This window comes from Schistocerca nitens, chromosome 6 (genome assembly GCF_023898315.1).
Source record: "Schistocerca nitens isolate TAMUIC-IGC-003100 chromosome 6, iqSchNite1.1, whole genome shotgun sequence".
Taxonomy (NCBI): Eukaryota; Metazoa; Arthropoda; class Insecta; order Orthoptera; family Acrididae; genus Schistocerca; species Schistocerca nitens.
Window position 1 is genome coordinate 243,663,277 of NC_064619.1, and position 16,483 is coordinate 243,679,759.

At 41.6% G+C, this 16,483-nt stretch overlaps 1 protein-coding gene across 3 annotated transcripts in view; it reads left to right on the forward strand.

The window, feature by feature from the left end:
- Positions 1-16,483, forward strand: part of LOC126263010 (EH domain-binding protein 1) — a 206,933-nt gene that overhangs the window by 96,217 nt on the left and 94,233 nt on the right. The gene's annotated exons all lie outside the window — the stretch shown is intronic.

Genomic DNA, 16,483 nt, shown 5'->3' on the forward strand with positions numbered 1-16,483 from the left:
CTGGTGCCCGTGGGGAGAGCCCCTGATCAGAGTGGGTGGTATCAGGGCAGATGCCTGGTGCATAAAGTGTATCAAGCTGCAAAAATCTTGGTGTTCTCAAATGTCCATCTCTTGGAATGGTAAAGGATCATCGAATGCTGCTTCATGTGACCCAGTGGCCCTGGGAGGAGGGGCAGGCTCGCTGTCTTGGGATGAAGCACTTTTCTCGCTACCTATTTCATACATAGATAGCTGGGGAGACATTTACTGCACAAAGCCATTGTTTTTTGTGGAGAATATAGAGGACAAATTTAGTGAAGTAGAGTCTCTCAGTAAGATGCAGTTGGGCTCCCTGTTGGTCAAAGCTACTTCTGCTGCCCAGCCTGCAGCTCTTCGTGTTTGTGATCGTCTTGGCAATGCCCCAGTGTCTATTACTGCTGATCAGTTTCTGAATATGGTCCAGGGAGTGAATTTTCATAGAAATCTCATCCTGCTAACTGATAAGGAACTCCGGCTAATCTGGAGCGACGCGGCGTTCATTTTGTTAGATGTGTGCAGCAGGATTGTAAAGACAACCACACTCATAATGGTGCCTTCATTCTGGCTTTCGAGGGAGATACCATCCCAGAGAAAGTCAAGGTTATGTGCTACAGATGTGATGTTTAGCCGTACATCCCACCACCCATGAACTGCTTTCAGTGCTTGCACTGTATGGCAGAACCTCTGTGTGGTGACTGTGAACACCCACTCCATGAGGGAAGCTCCTGTGTTCCACCACCTGTGTGTGTCAATTGTCATGACCATCACACTCATTGCTCACCAGATAGCCCAACTCATAAGAGAGAAAAGAGGATACAAGAGTACAAGTACCTGGATTACCTATCTAAAGTAGAGGCTTGCCAAAATATGACAGACTCCATCCAGTGTCACTTCCTTCAACTTTTGCCTCTGTTACATCCTTTTGCACACCTACCGCTTCCTCTCCCCTCTCCCCTCTCCCCTCTCCCCTCTCCCCTCTCCCCTCTCCCCTCTCCCCTCTCCCCTCTCCCCTCTCCCCTCTCCCCTCTCCCCTCTCCCCTCTCCCCTCTCCCCTCTCCCCTCTCCCCTCTCCCCTCTCCCCTCTCCCCTCTCCCCTCTCCCCTCTCCCCTCTCCCCTCTCCCCTCTCCCCTCTCCCCTCTCCCCTCTCCCCTCTCCCCTCTCCCCTCTCCCCTCTCCCCTCTCCCCTCTCCCCTCTCCCCTCTCCCCTCTCCCCTCTCCCCTCTCCCCTCTCCCCTCTCCCCTCTCCCCTCTCCCCTCTCCCCTCTCCCCTCTCCCCTCTCCCCTCTCCCCTCTCCCCTCTCCCCTCTCCCCACTCCCCACTCCCCACTCCCCACTCCCCACTCCCCACTCCCCACTCCCCACTCCCCACTCCCCACTCCCCACTCCCCACTCCCCACTCCCCACTCCCCACTCCCCACTCCCCACTCCCCACTCCCCACTCACCTCTCCCCACTCCCCACTCACCTCTCCCCACTCACCTCTCCCCACTCCCCACTCACCTCTCCCCACTCCCCACTCACCTCCCCCCACTCACCTCTCCCTAATAAACTATGAAACTTGAGTAAGACAACAGCAAACGCGGAAGAATATACGTATCGTGTCATGTTTATATTCGTATTATTCTTATGCCTAATAGTGATACAGTCAGAAATGAAGCACGGCAACTGACTAGATTTTTAAATCTAAGATGACTAATTTCTGTGCAGCATTTGATGTACTAAAGAAGCAGCCGCAAAGATTTTCAAACGGAGAAAAATTTTCGCGTAACTCTCGTTCAGAACATGTTCTATCATACGCAGTCTATTATTTGGTTCTTGTTGATCATTATCAAAGAAAGCAGCAGTGTAAGTAACAACAAATAGCAGTCTTTTGCCATTGTTTCACTAATGAGATGATTCCTCTCCTTTTTTTTTTTTTTTTAAATGGCGGTAGCGTGCACAAAAGCAAGCCATGCCGCGAGCAGCGACACGCCGTAAACACGCACTATCAGAATGCGACAAACAATGCATGACGCAGTACAGTAACGCATTTTCAGCTTAGAGTGACGTAAACACCTATAACAAAGAAAACGGCACTTATCAGATCAAAGCAAAATAAGCAATCGATTCAAACCAGACGAAGCACGTGAAAAAGGAATGGTACCCGTATAAATACGGACGGAGCGCCTGACGCATAGCAATGGCTACCTGGTAAAGCTTAACTGCTAAGCTTATGACTCAAACCAAACTACTGTAGCTGTATTGCCATTCATTCGACCTAAATTGTGTCTCATATTACAATGGACCATCTTTGTTTTAATTTGGTGGTGCGGCCTAAAACTTTTCTCTCCCCTTGAATTTCGAGTCTCAAATTTCAGGTGCGACTGAGATTCGGGAAAATTTTGTTTCCTTGATTTCAAGTCATTTTTCAGGTGCGGCTTGGATTCGAATGTGGCATATATTCGAGTAAATACGGTAGTAGTAGTCCCTGGATGAGGTCCCGACCCCCCCCCCCCCAAATGCCTCCGTAGGTGCCATCTGCCCCCTCACAATGTGAGTCTGACATATTATTTATGGATGTCATCCAATCCTTGTCAGTGATGACTACTGACCGAGTGACATGACCACCTCTCATCTGCTTTATGTCTAACCTAGACTCTCGCCACACAATAATCCAGTGGAATTGCAATGAATATTATCGTCACCTACCAGAAATACAACACTTTCGTTCCTCCTATCGTGCATTCTGTCCTGCTCTTCAAGAAATGCACTTTCATAATAACCACTCTCCAACATTTTGCAGTTGTAGGGCATTCTGTCGGAACCGTGCCGGCCCTGGAATAGCATCTGGAGTGGTCTGCATTTTAGTTCTCGCTGATGTGATGTGATTAGTGCCTGGATCCCCCTTCGTACCAACCTGGAAGCAATAGTGGTTAGTCCAAACGGCTCTGACAATCAACATTTGCAATGTCTACCTCCTTCCAGGTAGGCCACTTTCTTATTTTGAATTGCCTACATTAAGACAGCACTCCTGCCCCCATATCTCCTCCTTGGGGATTTCAGTGCGCACCACCTCCTGTGGGGGAGTGCACTTCAACAGTAGGGGTCTTCTAATTGACCAACTTATTACAGACTTTGATGTGTGTCTCCTCAATTTGACGGTTCCCCTACCCGCTTTAGTGCCACTCATGACACCTTTACTGCTGTTGATCTCATTAGCTCCTTCCCTACTCCCATGGCTTCCCTACATTGGTCACATGATGATCTTTGTGAAAGTGACCACATTCTCTTGATTGTATTGTTCCCCTATTGCTGCCAGGCAGACAGGCCCCCATGTTGGGCATTCCACAGGGCAATTGGCCTTTATATACATTGGCTGTGCACTTTGACATCTATCTCTCGAATTGCCTTGATGCAGTCTTGCAGGGCATCTCTGCCACTATTCTTTGTGCTGCTGTCACTGCTGTCCCCCTATCCACCTTATGGCTGTCCCATATTCGCCAACTGAAGACTACCTGCATGCTGATGCTTAATGCTGTCCGCCTTCGGGCTCACATATCTTTGGGTGCAGACCATGCTACTCTTCTCAATCTTTATCATGCTGTGGTCTTGCCGGATTAGATTATGGTAATGAGGTTTATGGCTTAGTGGCTCCTTCCACCCTGAAAATACTTGACCCTGTTCACCATTGTGGGGTGCGTCTGGCTATTGGTACCTTTCGCACTAGTCCCATTAACAGTATTCTCATAGAAGTGGGGATTCCCCCTCTACAAATAAAACGTAGCCAACTCTGGATTTTTACATCATCACTATGTGCTGATCCCCTGACTGTCCCATGTAGCCTGTCCTCTTTGCAAATTAGGGTTGTCCCCCCCCCCACCACTCCCTGGTGGGATAGCCAGTTGGAATGTGTGTCTATTCCCTCTGTCAGGATCTGCATCTTCACTCACTGGAATGTTCCCTGTGTGTTTCCCCCCACACCATCCCCTTGGATAGTGCCTTGATCACAGATTAAGACTGACCTATTACAGGATCCTAAAGGTCTCTGTTGCCCCTATGGTCTTCTGATGTCTTGTACAATCCATCCTTGCAGAGTTCCAGGGAGCTACCATCTTCTACACTGACAGTTCTAAGATGATAGATAAGGCAGGATACACTTTCACATCTCCTACTGGCTTGAACACCATTTATTGCCAGGACCACGTAGTGGTTTACAGAAGAACTGTTTGCGATTAACAGGGCCCTCCATTTTGCTATTCAGCCTCCCTGCACGGTATTTTAATATCAACCGACTCAATGAGCAGCCTGCAGGCTGTCCACCAATGCTCTCATCACCTTCTGGTCTCCGCTATCCATGACCTTCTCTCTGCCTTTGGCCGTGCCACCTGCTCAGTTGTCTTTCTCTGGATTCCAAGTCATGTGGACATCTCAGGGAATGAACTGGCTGACTGTTTGGTTAGAGAAGCAGATACTTATCCCCCATTTCTGTTTATGATTCCAGCTGCAGATATGTGTATTTATGTCAAATCTCTCTTTGCTCAAAAGTGGAATGACATCTGGCGCACTACTGCTCTCAGTAATAAACTCTACACAATCAAGGAGACTACTACAGTTTGACACTCTTCTTTCCGGTCCTCTCGGAATGAGTCCACTGTCTTATCCTGTCTAAGAATTGGCCATACCAGGCTCACCCACAAACCCCCACAATGTGACTGTGGAGCCAGACTAACAGTATCCCATATGTTGGTGCAATGTCCTCTTCTTTTGGCCCTTTGTACTAGGTATAGACTTCCAGATTCCTTAATTTTAATATTAGCAGATGACTCACAGATGGTTGAATTGGTTGTCAGTTTCCTCCGTAAAAGTGGTTTTTATTTTCAGATATAAGGTTTTGCTTTACTCCTGGAGCAGATCTAGTTTTCTTCGTTTTGGACTCTGACCAATCCCCCATGGAAAGACCAATATTTTACCCCTCTGTTTCTCCAGTTTCTAGATTTGTTATATCCTTTTATGCCGTCTACTGTGTGTTTTAAATTCCTCGTTATATAGTTTGGCTCTTCTGACAGGACTGTTCACTTTTAGCGACCCCCTCTCTTCTGCGAGTAACTTTGGAATTGCGGGACTGATGACCTCGCCGTTTAGTCTCACGACCCCCCTCAATTAATCAATCAGTTAGCGAGCACCATAGTAAGCAATGTTCTATTGATCATGTGTGCCATTCTGCTGCTCTAAATGGTCTCACATGACAGAATCAATGTGATTCCTGGAGAAATATTCTAGTGTGAGGGAACTGTGTGATTATGAAGAGTGAACCACAGAATTCCCATTTGTGGAGTTCTTGTTAGAGGTTAAGAATCCAAGGAATGTCTCTTTCTGTGTTGAGTAGAACAGTTAGATTCTGCCTGTATTGGTATGCCTGCTGTAAAGCTGCTTCCAGTATTGCCATCTTATCGGTAGGCAAATATTTTTTTAACACATCCTGAAAGCAACTACAGAGCTCTTTTATTTCTTCAACACACATTAGTTGTTGGTTCACCATGCCCTCCAAGATCTTCCCTTTGCTGCTAATAAGCTTTTGTTTTGAGAGGAGAATGAGGATTGCCTCTAAGGCTGTGGAAAAGTGCATCCTTCCAACTGTCATTAGATAGTATGAACAGGATTTCATTTTGAAACTTCTTGACAGATTAACACTTTGAGAACTAGGCAACTAGTTTGTAGTTCATCTAGCTGGTACTGTGCTTTTTCATAATTTTTCTGGATTTTGTATAGTTGATTCTACTGCGCAGGACTGACTTCAGTTTACTGCATTTCAAAGAGAGATCTCCTTTTTATGAAATTCTGTAAAGAAACAAAACTCACTGACTTTTTATAGTGAAATGAAAACGTGCTACTTTCTCAACAAAAACAAAAAGTTTTGTCATGATTTGTTTCACAAGGAGATAGAACAAGAAGTTGTTGGTACTAAAAATAAAACTGTATGAAGATGTAGTTTTTTGTTGAAAATTACTTACTGACATTTGTCTTGTATTAAAAAAAATTGGAGGATTTTGGAAAACAATCATTCTTCACAATAGTACCTGTTATCTTTCCTTGTCACTTTCCCAGATCTTGCCTCGATTCATTCTGCACAAAACCTTACACCTCCTCTGAGGCCATTTTGACATTTCTGTAAGTGGAATCAATTTAGGAAAAGTCTACCGTTGAGTCTGTTTAGAGGTGAACTAATCTAATGGAAGTTGATTCCATCAAGCCTCCTTTGTTTGTCAAAGCTGTTGCCAATTCAGTAACAAATTCAACAAGATGTTTGCTAACATATTTCAACTCCTTACATAAAAAGTACAAATTTACGATCATCATCCTGAAAATGTGAAAAAAAGGTTTCTTCCGCCTCTTTGTTTCTTCTCAAAAGGGTTGTAGCCCATTAGCTAGTCACTGTGGTCCACACCAGCCATGTTTTTATTATAAGCTAGAATACTGGCATGTTTTATCTTGTCTATCATTCCTAATTTTGTTCTGACATTTACATGAGATGAAATCATTTTGTGCTTTGTCATCAAAGGAAATATGTTCCAACTGTCTTTCCATTTCACAAACAGCAAATGGTCTCGCCTGTATACCCCTTCTTCTATGTGATTAGATCTTTAGAAAGCATATTTTTGGAATATAATCCATGTTACATAGGAGCTACATCACTCGTCTTTGTGTGCTGAAGCACGACTCGAACCAGAACACACGGTTTTAATCTGCCAGGAAGTTTCATATCATTGCACACGACACTTTAGAACGAAATATTCATTCTGGATTAATTACTTTCACTATCTTATTAAGTTTTCATATGCTTCACTGATTCTATTCACTAGCAAGAGCAGTTTTCCAAGCCTTAGGTAGTATGGATTTTACCTCCACTGAGTGTCTTTTTTAGTAGTGAAAAGCTGGATCTAGACCACTTGTAGAGGTTGCACTAGCATAATATTCTGTCATTACCTGGACAGTGTCTCCAGTGTTTGTATGTGGACTTTATTGGCAATATGGGTGACAGTGGTATGCTGGATTGTCTGTTGAAAATCCTCCTTCCCATACTTTTATGGAACTTTTGGTTTGTTTTGTTAAGTCCAGAAGTTTCTACTGTGACATTATTTTAGTCTTCACTTTGCTTTTGCTGTTCACAACCTTAAGTGCTGTGAGCTTCTCAACAGTTGGCAAATCCCTGTAACTTTCCACCCTTCTGTACGTGACTGGTGAATCGTAATTATTTCCATTCTGAGGATCCGTGTCAGCAGCTTCCATTCAGGAACTGCTCTGTGTTGTTAGTGAAGCTGAACAGGGAATTGGTAACTTGAGTGAAGATCAGAATGACTTTGCACAGAGCATCATTATTTAGGGATGGGGAGCATAATGACAGGTCACCACTGGAGAACAACACTGAAGCAGTTGTGACATGAGATATAAGTCCAGTATTGAGGAGGTGGAAGTCTTCATACTCGATAACAGTGTGTTTTATCTCCTCAGGCAGAGGAGGAGTGCCATACTAGATTTTTTGCATGTGAGTTCACCAGGATAAGAATTGGATGGAGGTGGCAGTTATTAGAGTGTATCTTCACAGTCTCACTGTCCATGAGCCTACTTGGTGGAAGCAATGTTTATATGGTTGTCTTCCTCTGGATGTATATTTTGATGGCAACAAGAAGTCATGGCCTTGTTGAAGTAGCTGATTGATACATTCAAGGTCAGGATAGTACTGGGTGACAAGTGGTGTGCTCATAAGTTGTTTTTTGAAAGGATCAGCAGTGTCAGGATTGGATGTGATGGCACAGGAAATCTGCTTTTGAACTAGGCTGTCGGGATTATTATGTCCGGTGAAGGCTGAAGTGAGTGCAGCAGTGTATTGCTCTACAGTGTCTGCATCCGAACAAATACGTTCACCTCGAATGCCGATGCTGTATGAGAGGGAACGTTTGACAGTACTTGCATCCTGACAGTTGCCATCCTTAGCATGTCAAATATTCCCTCCCATACAGCCTCGGCATTCTAGGCGAACGTCTGGATGCAGACTCTTTAGAACAATACATCGCCACTCTCACTTCGGCCTTCAATGGACTTAATAATCCCAACAGCCTAGTTCAAAAGTAGATTTCCCAGGCCATCACATCTAATCATGGTACTGCTGATCCCTCCAAAAAACAACTTTGGAGCACACCACTTTTCACCCAGTATTATCCTGGTCTTCAGTGTATCAATCAGCTTCTTCAACAGGGCCACGACTTTCTAAAATCGTGCCCTGAAATGAGATCCATTCTATCTGAGATTTTGCCCACTACACCTAGAATAGCTTTTCATCGCCCTTCCAGTCTACACAATATCTTTGTCAGACCCTATGCGCCTTGTGCACCCATCTCCCTAGCCTGTGGCGCCTACCCCTGTGACCGTCCCTGGTGCAAGAGATGCCTTATGCACCCTCCTACCACCACATATTCCAGTACAGTAACTGGCAATACATATGCTGTCAAAGGGAGAGCCACCTGTGAAACGACATGTCATATACCAGCTGTTATATAAAACCTGTTCAGCTTTCCGCTTCGCATTACTACCACCTAGTTTTCAGTCAGGACGCATGGGCATAGGCAGAGGGTGTATACAGGCAACACACAATATCCTGTTGCAGAGCACGCTGTACTACATGACATGACCCCACCTTTAAGGTCTCTGGTTTTCAAACCTCATCCTGTGCAGGTCACAATTGGTTTTTCCTTCTCATCCCGTCTGGTAAGTCTGCCCTGACTTGGGGTTCTGAGTGGCTTCTAAACTGTACTCCTTTCCTTAAACCCCTCCTGTCCTGTTCCTTCACCCCTCTTCCTTCCCCTTCAACTCTTCTGCCAGAAGGAGCCACTGGCTCCGAAAGCTTGTGAAAGTTAAACGTATGTACGTGTGTGTGTGTGTGTGTGTGTGTGTGTGTGTGTGTGTGTGTGTGTGTGTGTGTGTGTGCGCGCTCCCCTGCCGCAGCTTGGTGAGTAGATTTTTTTTATCTGTCCATTTACATTATATTATCAATAATTGATTATTTTTGTTGTTATATAAAATTATAGTTCATGTCACTTTAGAAGACTGCCCTATTTTCAGCCATGCTGTGCATCCCCCACCATTAACTGCTAACAGCCAGTATGATTCATTCTCGTTCCGAGCGGCTATAAGTTACAAACTAGACTGTGAGGATCTCTCTCCCACATGCTGCGCTGTTGCTGTATTTTGCGACAATGCAGTTTCATTCACTGAGCGATCAAATTACTCATTCGGATGTCGATGTTACTTTCTTGTAGCAGTATAGCTGTGTGCATGTGTGTGTCTGTAAATGTTTTAGTGTGATTTCCAACTGAAAATGTCGTGTGACGGCAATAAACATAAAGTTTCTCACAAGCAACTTTAATTAAATTGTGCGCCTGTGGGGTATAGTCTTAGTTGTGCGACTGCATTCACGATTTCCTGTCAGGAAGATTGTTGTATGTAGTAATCATTGTAAAATCATAGTCAAACAGAAGTAATATCTGGCATTTGCAAGGAAGTGTTACTGGCATTTCTCTGTTTCTGTTCCAATAAATGATTTAGGAGACAATCTGAGCAGCCCTCTTAGACTGTTTGCAGATGATACTGTGATATACCATCTTATAAAGTCAGCAGAGCTAAAAACAAATTAGAAAACGACTTAGACAAGATATCCGTATGGTGAGAAAAGTAGCAAGTGACTCTAAACAATAAAAAATCTGAAATCATCCACATGAGTACTAAAAGGAATCCACTAAATTCGGGTTACAGGATAAAACACACAATTCTAAAGGCTGTAAATTTAACTAAATGTTTAAGGATTGCAATTATGAATAACTTAAAATGCTACCATCACATGGATAACACTGTGTGGAAAGCAAACCAAAGACTGTAATTTATTGGTAGAGCACTTAGAAAATACAAAAGGTCTACTAAAGAGATTACTTACACTACACTTTTTTGCCCTCTTCTGGAGTATTTCTGTCAGGTGTGGGATCCACAGCAGATAGGATTGATTGAAAAAGTTCAAAGAAGGGCAGCCCATTTTGTATTTTCGCATAATAGGAGAGAGACTGTCATGGATGTGATACGCAAATTGGGGTGGCAATCATCAAAACAAAGGTATTTTTCATTGTGGCAGGATTTTATCATGAAATTTCAGTAGCCAGCTTTCTCTTCAGATCGTGAAAATACTTTGTTGGCACCCGTCTACATAAGGAGCAATGATCATCATAATAAAATAAGAGAAATTAGAGCTTGAGCGTTAGTATTCCCTGCGCACTGTTCGAGGGGGGAACAGTAGAGAAATAGCTTGAAGGTGGTTCTATGAATGCTCTGCCAGGCACTTTAATTGTGAATTTCAGAATAATCATGTAGATGTAGCTGTAGATGTAGATGCTTCACAAGCAGTCGAGGAGGTTTATGCTCTGCATATACACCTTCTTCAAATGTGAATCTGAGAGCAGTACTTCTATTTTCAACATTTTGAAGACTCAAGAACAAACAGCAAAAGTGTGTCGGTGAAAGGACTGTATAGAGAATAGTAAACGTAAGTGTCAGAGCTGTAGAAACCTCAGGAAAATTTGTTTTCATCTCACCTGAAAATCACCGAAAACGCAATAAACCTATAACACAAGTGGATGGTTTTGATAATGTTGTTTTAAAGTTCTTTGTGTTTGAAATGTGCATAAGAAGGGAATATCCTCCATCAAAAAAGCATGTTACAATTATGCTTGAGCAAACTGGCTTCAAAGGTAGCATTTTAACAGTGCAAAGAATTTTAAAATACATTGATTTCAAATATGTTAAGAAGAGAGTTTTTGATTGAAAGAAGTGACATAGAAGCAGCATGAACCACGTCCATTATAAAGATGCATGATACAAGAGGAGGAGGTAGTTCTGCGGTGTATTACCTTGATGAAACATGGGTGAATCAGAATCATTCCATGAATACCTGCTGGTACTGGCAGTTTTAAAGTTTCCTCAGGAAAACGTTCTCAGATATTTATTCTGCATGCTAGCTCTTCTGATTTGGTTCCTCAGAGTAAACTTGTATTTAGGCATAAGAAAAACAGTAGTGACTACCCTTCGAAGTGACTCACTGAACAAGTCTTACCATACCTAGCTTCAAAGTCGGTCATTGTAATTATCATGCCGGTTATCACTCAGCTGTTACAGAGAAGTGACCAGGTATGAGCACCAGGAAAGGGGATGGCTAAAAAATAAAAATATTCCAGACAATATAAGTCAGAATTGTGCTAAACTCCTGCAAATCTTTAATTTATAAAAGTCAGGCGATAGACTTTCCTGTTTGTGAGTGTGGCCATACAGTTTTGCCTTTACCCACATATTACTGTCAGTATAATCCAATAGAATTAATTTGTGCATAGTTTACTACCAGTGTGTGTGTGTGTGTGTGTGTGTGTGTGTGTGTGTGTGTGAGGGGGGGAGTCAGAATATTCAAGATAACAGACTCAGAAAGGATTGGGCATGAAGCAATGGACAGCATCCCCCTTCAGCGCACAAACACTGTGTGTGTCACACTGAAATATTTCAGAAATAAGACTTTCACAGGGAGGTGAAGATGGATAAAAGCCTTGAAAGTATCATCCTAAATTTACAATCAGATGATTCAGACATGGACTCAGGTAGCAGATGGTATTACGATGTAGACTTTGAAACAAAGTAAAGTAATGATCTTTCTTGGTTTTAAAGGCTCATGGTTTAAAAACGCTTTTGTCAACATATCAATTGCGTACACTATATCTGAGAACTTCCTAGCTTTTATTGATTAGGAATATGTAGCATGTGAAGTATTCCGACTATAATGTTCAAACATTGCCCAAGGAGAAATAAGCTTTTCCCAGACTGTTGTATTACTCGCGAGAATGTGGCTGGATAAATTCATCAAAAACTCCAGTATTTGTACAAGTAAACCACTGCCATTTCCAAGGTATGAATTGGAAAATACCTTAAAATGAAAGGGTCAGTTACCTGTTGAGGTATCGGTGCTTTTAGACATTATCGGTTAGCATTCTATTGAGTTGTTTACAGAACAACATAATTGTTAGCTTGTTCAATGGATCATAAATGTGTTCTCCCACTGAAATGTTGAATGAGTTAGTTTAAACTCATAATGCCTGTTGTTACTGAAAAATATGATAACCTACTGACATTTTTACAATAGTCTTTTATACTAGCGTTAGCTACCAGTAATTCTTTGTTACACATAGTGATTTACATTGAACTGCTACAGTAAAATACATCCACATGCATGCTTTACACACGTTAAAAAAATTATGTAGAGTAGAAGTGGCTATCAAACAGATATAATGATTTCGGTTTGAGTTTGAAATTTATTTTGTTATGCATTACATTGTTATTTATAATATAGTCCAAATCGCAATAAACGGCAATTATTGCAACTATTTTCAATTATAGTGTTTAGACAATCGTCATTTTGAGAAAAATTCTGCTTGACGTCTTCACAAAGCTGTATCCACTGTTCTTTCTTTCCGTCGCCATACACTCAGTTGCTGTGGATCAGTGGACACAACTTCAAGACTCACAAGTAAGATTTATCTCATGTAGATGAATGATCAAAATCAGTTTTAAACTGTATTATTCCCTCATAGATTGGAACATATAATACGATGTACCAAAGGCAAATGAACCTGACTTTTGTCCTCAGCAACATGGTTCGGCATTTACTACCAATGATAATAGTTCTATATTAGTATTTTCCATATAATTTACAAACATGGATTTTTTTGTAATTAATATAAAGTTAGAGGGTCTCCCCCCCCCCCCCCCCCCCAAATGTATGTTCAGTGAAATGGGGTGGCATTTTGATTAACTTGCTCATTTGGAAACTCGAGAACTTTGTATTAGAACAACTCACCAAAAAAGAGAAAAAGATTGTCATTTTTTTTCTAGATTATTGTTGAATGTATGTAGGATTTGTGTAGCTTAAATACATTTTATTTTTGTATCTTTTAGTATGACTGAACATTGTAGTGCCACAAAACATTAGGAACATGAAACCTGTATGGAAGAGGCTTGGATCTTAGATTTTAGATCGACTGAGATAGTGCAAGTTTCTTTTGTTTCCTTAAATACTTTTGGATTAACCCTTAACTTTTTTTTCAACTTGTTCCAAAGAATAGTATTTTTTTTATTATTAATGGAAAACTTCCTATAATGAATGACTTTACATGTAGACATATAAAGACATCATCTAATGTTTAAAATAATGCATACACAACAATGTGCTGTTTTGTTTTCTTCCTGGTTGTTGGTTTAGAGAAAACAGGAAAATAGTATTTATTGCTCATCAGCTTATGATTAGAATACTATTACAGAATCTGAATCATCCAAAAGCAGGTAATACTACTGATTCACATATAACAACCATTTGAAATACTGTCCTTACAGATATAGCAGCAGGAAAGGTGTGTCTCATGCCCAGTAGACTAATGATTCAAACTTATTTACCCATTCATTTTAAATGACTGCAATTCACAACCAAGGTTGCATTTGCAAGAACAATAAAGGGGTAAAATACCGAGAGGGGGGAGGGGTAGGGAGAGGTGGTGATGCACAGAGAGACTGGGGGAGGAGGAGGAGGAGGAGGAGGAAAGTGACAAAGGGGGGAGGGAGGAGGAGATGCATAGAGAAAAAGGTGGGAGTAGTAGTTTAGGATGTATATCCAAATCCCATATACACTGATCACTAATCAACCAGAACATCATGATGACCTACCTAATAGCCAATACGTCCACCTTTGGGACAATAACAGTGGTAACACTTTGTAGCATGGAGGCCTCGGTAGGTCACTGGAGGGAGTTGGCGCCACATCTGCATACACAAGTCACTTAATTCCCATAAATTCCGGGGAGGAGGTGGTGAGCTCTGCTGCCACATTCAATCACATCCCAGATATTTTCTATCAGGTTCAGATCTGGCAAGTTGGCGGGCCAGCACATCAATTTGAACTCGCCACTGTGTTCCTCAAACCAGTCCAGCAGACTCCAGGTCTTGTGATATGGTGCATTATGTTGCTGAAAAATGCAACTGCTATTTGGAAACGTGTCGTGAAGGGGTGTATGTGGTCTGCAACCAGTATACGACACTCCTTGACCATCATGGTGCCTTGCAAGAGCTACACTGGACCCATGGATTCCCACGTGAATGTTCCCCAGAGCATAATTAGCCACCACCAGCTTGTCTTCATCCTGCAGTACAGGTGTCTAGGAGCTGTTCGCCTGGAAGACAACAGATTTGACCCCCCACCCCTCCCTCCCAAGCTAGTGGGATTCATCAGACCATGCAGTGCTCTGCCACTGTTTCAACATCCTGTACTGATGGTCATGTGCCCATTTTAGTATTAGTCATGGATTTAACATTGGCACATGCATGGGTTGTCGGCTGCAGAGGCCCATCGTTGTGAGTGTTTGGTGCACAGGGTGTTCAGACACACTTGTACTGTGCCTGGCATTAAAGTCTGATGTTAGTTCCACCACAGTTTGCCACCTGTCCTGTTTCACCAGTCTGCCCAGCCTATGAATTTCGACTCTGTTATGAGGGGTGGCTGCCTAACCCCACAATGAATGTCTGGACATGGTTTCGCTTTGGTTTCGCCATGTGTTGAGGACACTCACCAGGGCACTCCTGGAAAACCTGAAAAGCTGTGCTGTTTCTCAAACGTTCTTGCCGAGCCTCCAGGTCATTACAATCTGTCCTTGGTCAGACTCTGATAGATCGCACGCCTTCCCCATTCTACACAAGGGCAGCATGCTCACTGATACTACATGCAGCCTGTGTGTGTCTTGTCTAGCAGTCACTCCTCGCCAAGTGACACTGCTGTCGCCTGGATGGTTTTGTATCGATAGTAGGTCAGTAGTCATAATGTTCTAGCTGATCAGTGTATATTAAATATTTAATACCAAAGATCCCAACCAATTTACCAATCCATTTCAAGTGACATGAATTCCCAATCAAGGTTTCGCTAGTTGTAATATAATATGAATAGACCTTCCTCTTTTGTGATCTCTGTTGCTTCAGGATATTATACCTTTAGAATGAATGGTTGTATTTTTCTCATTGAGATAAGAGATTTCATAGACAAATATAGTACACTGCACTGTGAAATGAATAATCATTGTGATATTTTAGATATATGAAAAAACTGTTACATTAAAAAATTAAAATTGACTCATTGTTCAATGTTGTACATGTAGCTAAAGTATTTCAATGTCTATCACCTTTTTTTGTAGAAATTATTGTTTTAGAATCTTGCTAGCTATTGGGTACTTTAAGAAATGATAATTTTTAAGGGAACAGTGCTTGCTTAAATATTTACTTTCTTAAAAAATACGTTTCACAAGTGAATTCAAAACTGGTGCTGCATACTGATTCTTATTGAAGCCTATCTGCACTTACAGTAAAAAGTGTCATCCACAAAATGAAAGAGGTTCAGGTATGTTCTTTTAACATTTTTTTTTTTTTTTTCGTTTTCCCACATTAAGGATCTGGAAAAGTATTCTGCAGCTGCTGATAATTGATTTAGTGACACGGAATTTTGCCTTTGAATTCTGAATTATTGTTTAATGAAGTGTAATTGATGATGTAGCAGTGATGTGGATATTCTACAGTGTACAAATTCTGCTTTTCAAGTTGCATTAGACTGGTTGATACATACAAATATTTAAAAAAATGCAAGCATTCAGTAGTGTGTCAAAAGAGAATAAAGAGGGAGTGACACTATTGAAAAGTATTACATATGTTTCTTGAAGTTTTCCTAACAGGTAGAATAATCCATCATCTTTCAGGTGCACATCCATAATAGTATTATTTCTTCCTCAGATATTCTGCCTGATAACATGCCAATGACTCACCTTAAAGGTGACTGTAAAGTTATCAGCCAGAATATCAGAAGAAGAAAGAATACAAATACTATCCACGATGCACACCAGGTAGATGATGGAATACTGCATTACATAATTTATAACACTCCATGATGGTTCACAATATATGAAAGCTGTAGTTGAATAAAGCATGTGAACATTCTGTGGTTTAATGTATTTACACGACATACTTTCTGTATTACCAGGCCAGAATTGGAAATAAGTAGAGGGAATGTGATGGCTTGCCATTCTTCATAATTGACTGTGTGTTAACATGGAACACCGTGCACACCACACTGAACTCACTATTTAAATGATATATGGTATAAACTTTCATTAGTAATTCATCTAACGTGTTCTTTGACACACTACATTGAGCACCTTTACTATAAGAACTATGATATTGCAGCTGTAAATTTTGATTATGTTTTCAAGTAGCAGTAGACATCTAAGTACAAAATCTCCTTGCAGCCCATTTTATGGGATGAATGCTAATCAAGAGTCTTGTATCTACTGTTTAATGACATTGATTACTCCTATAATTT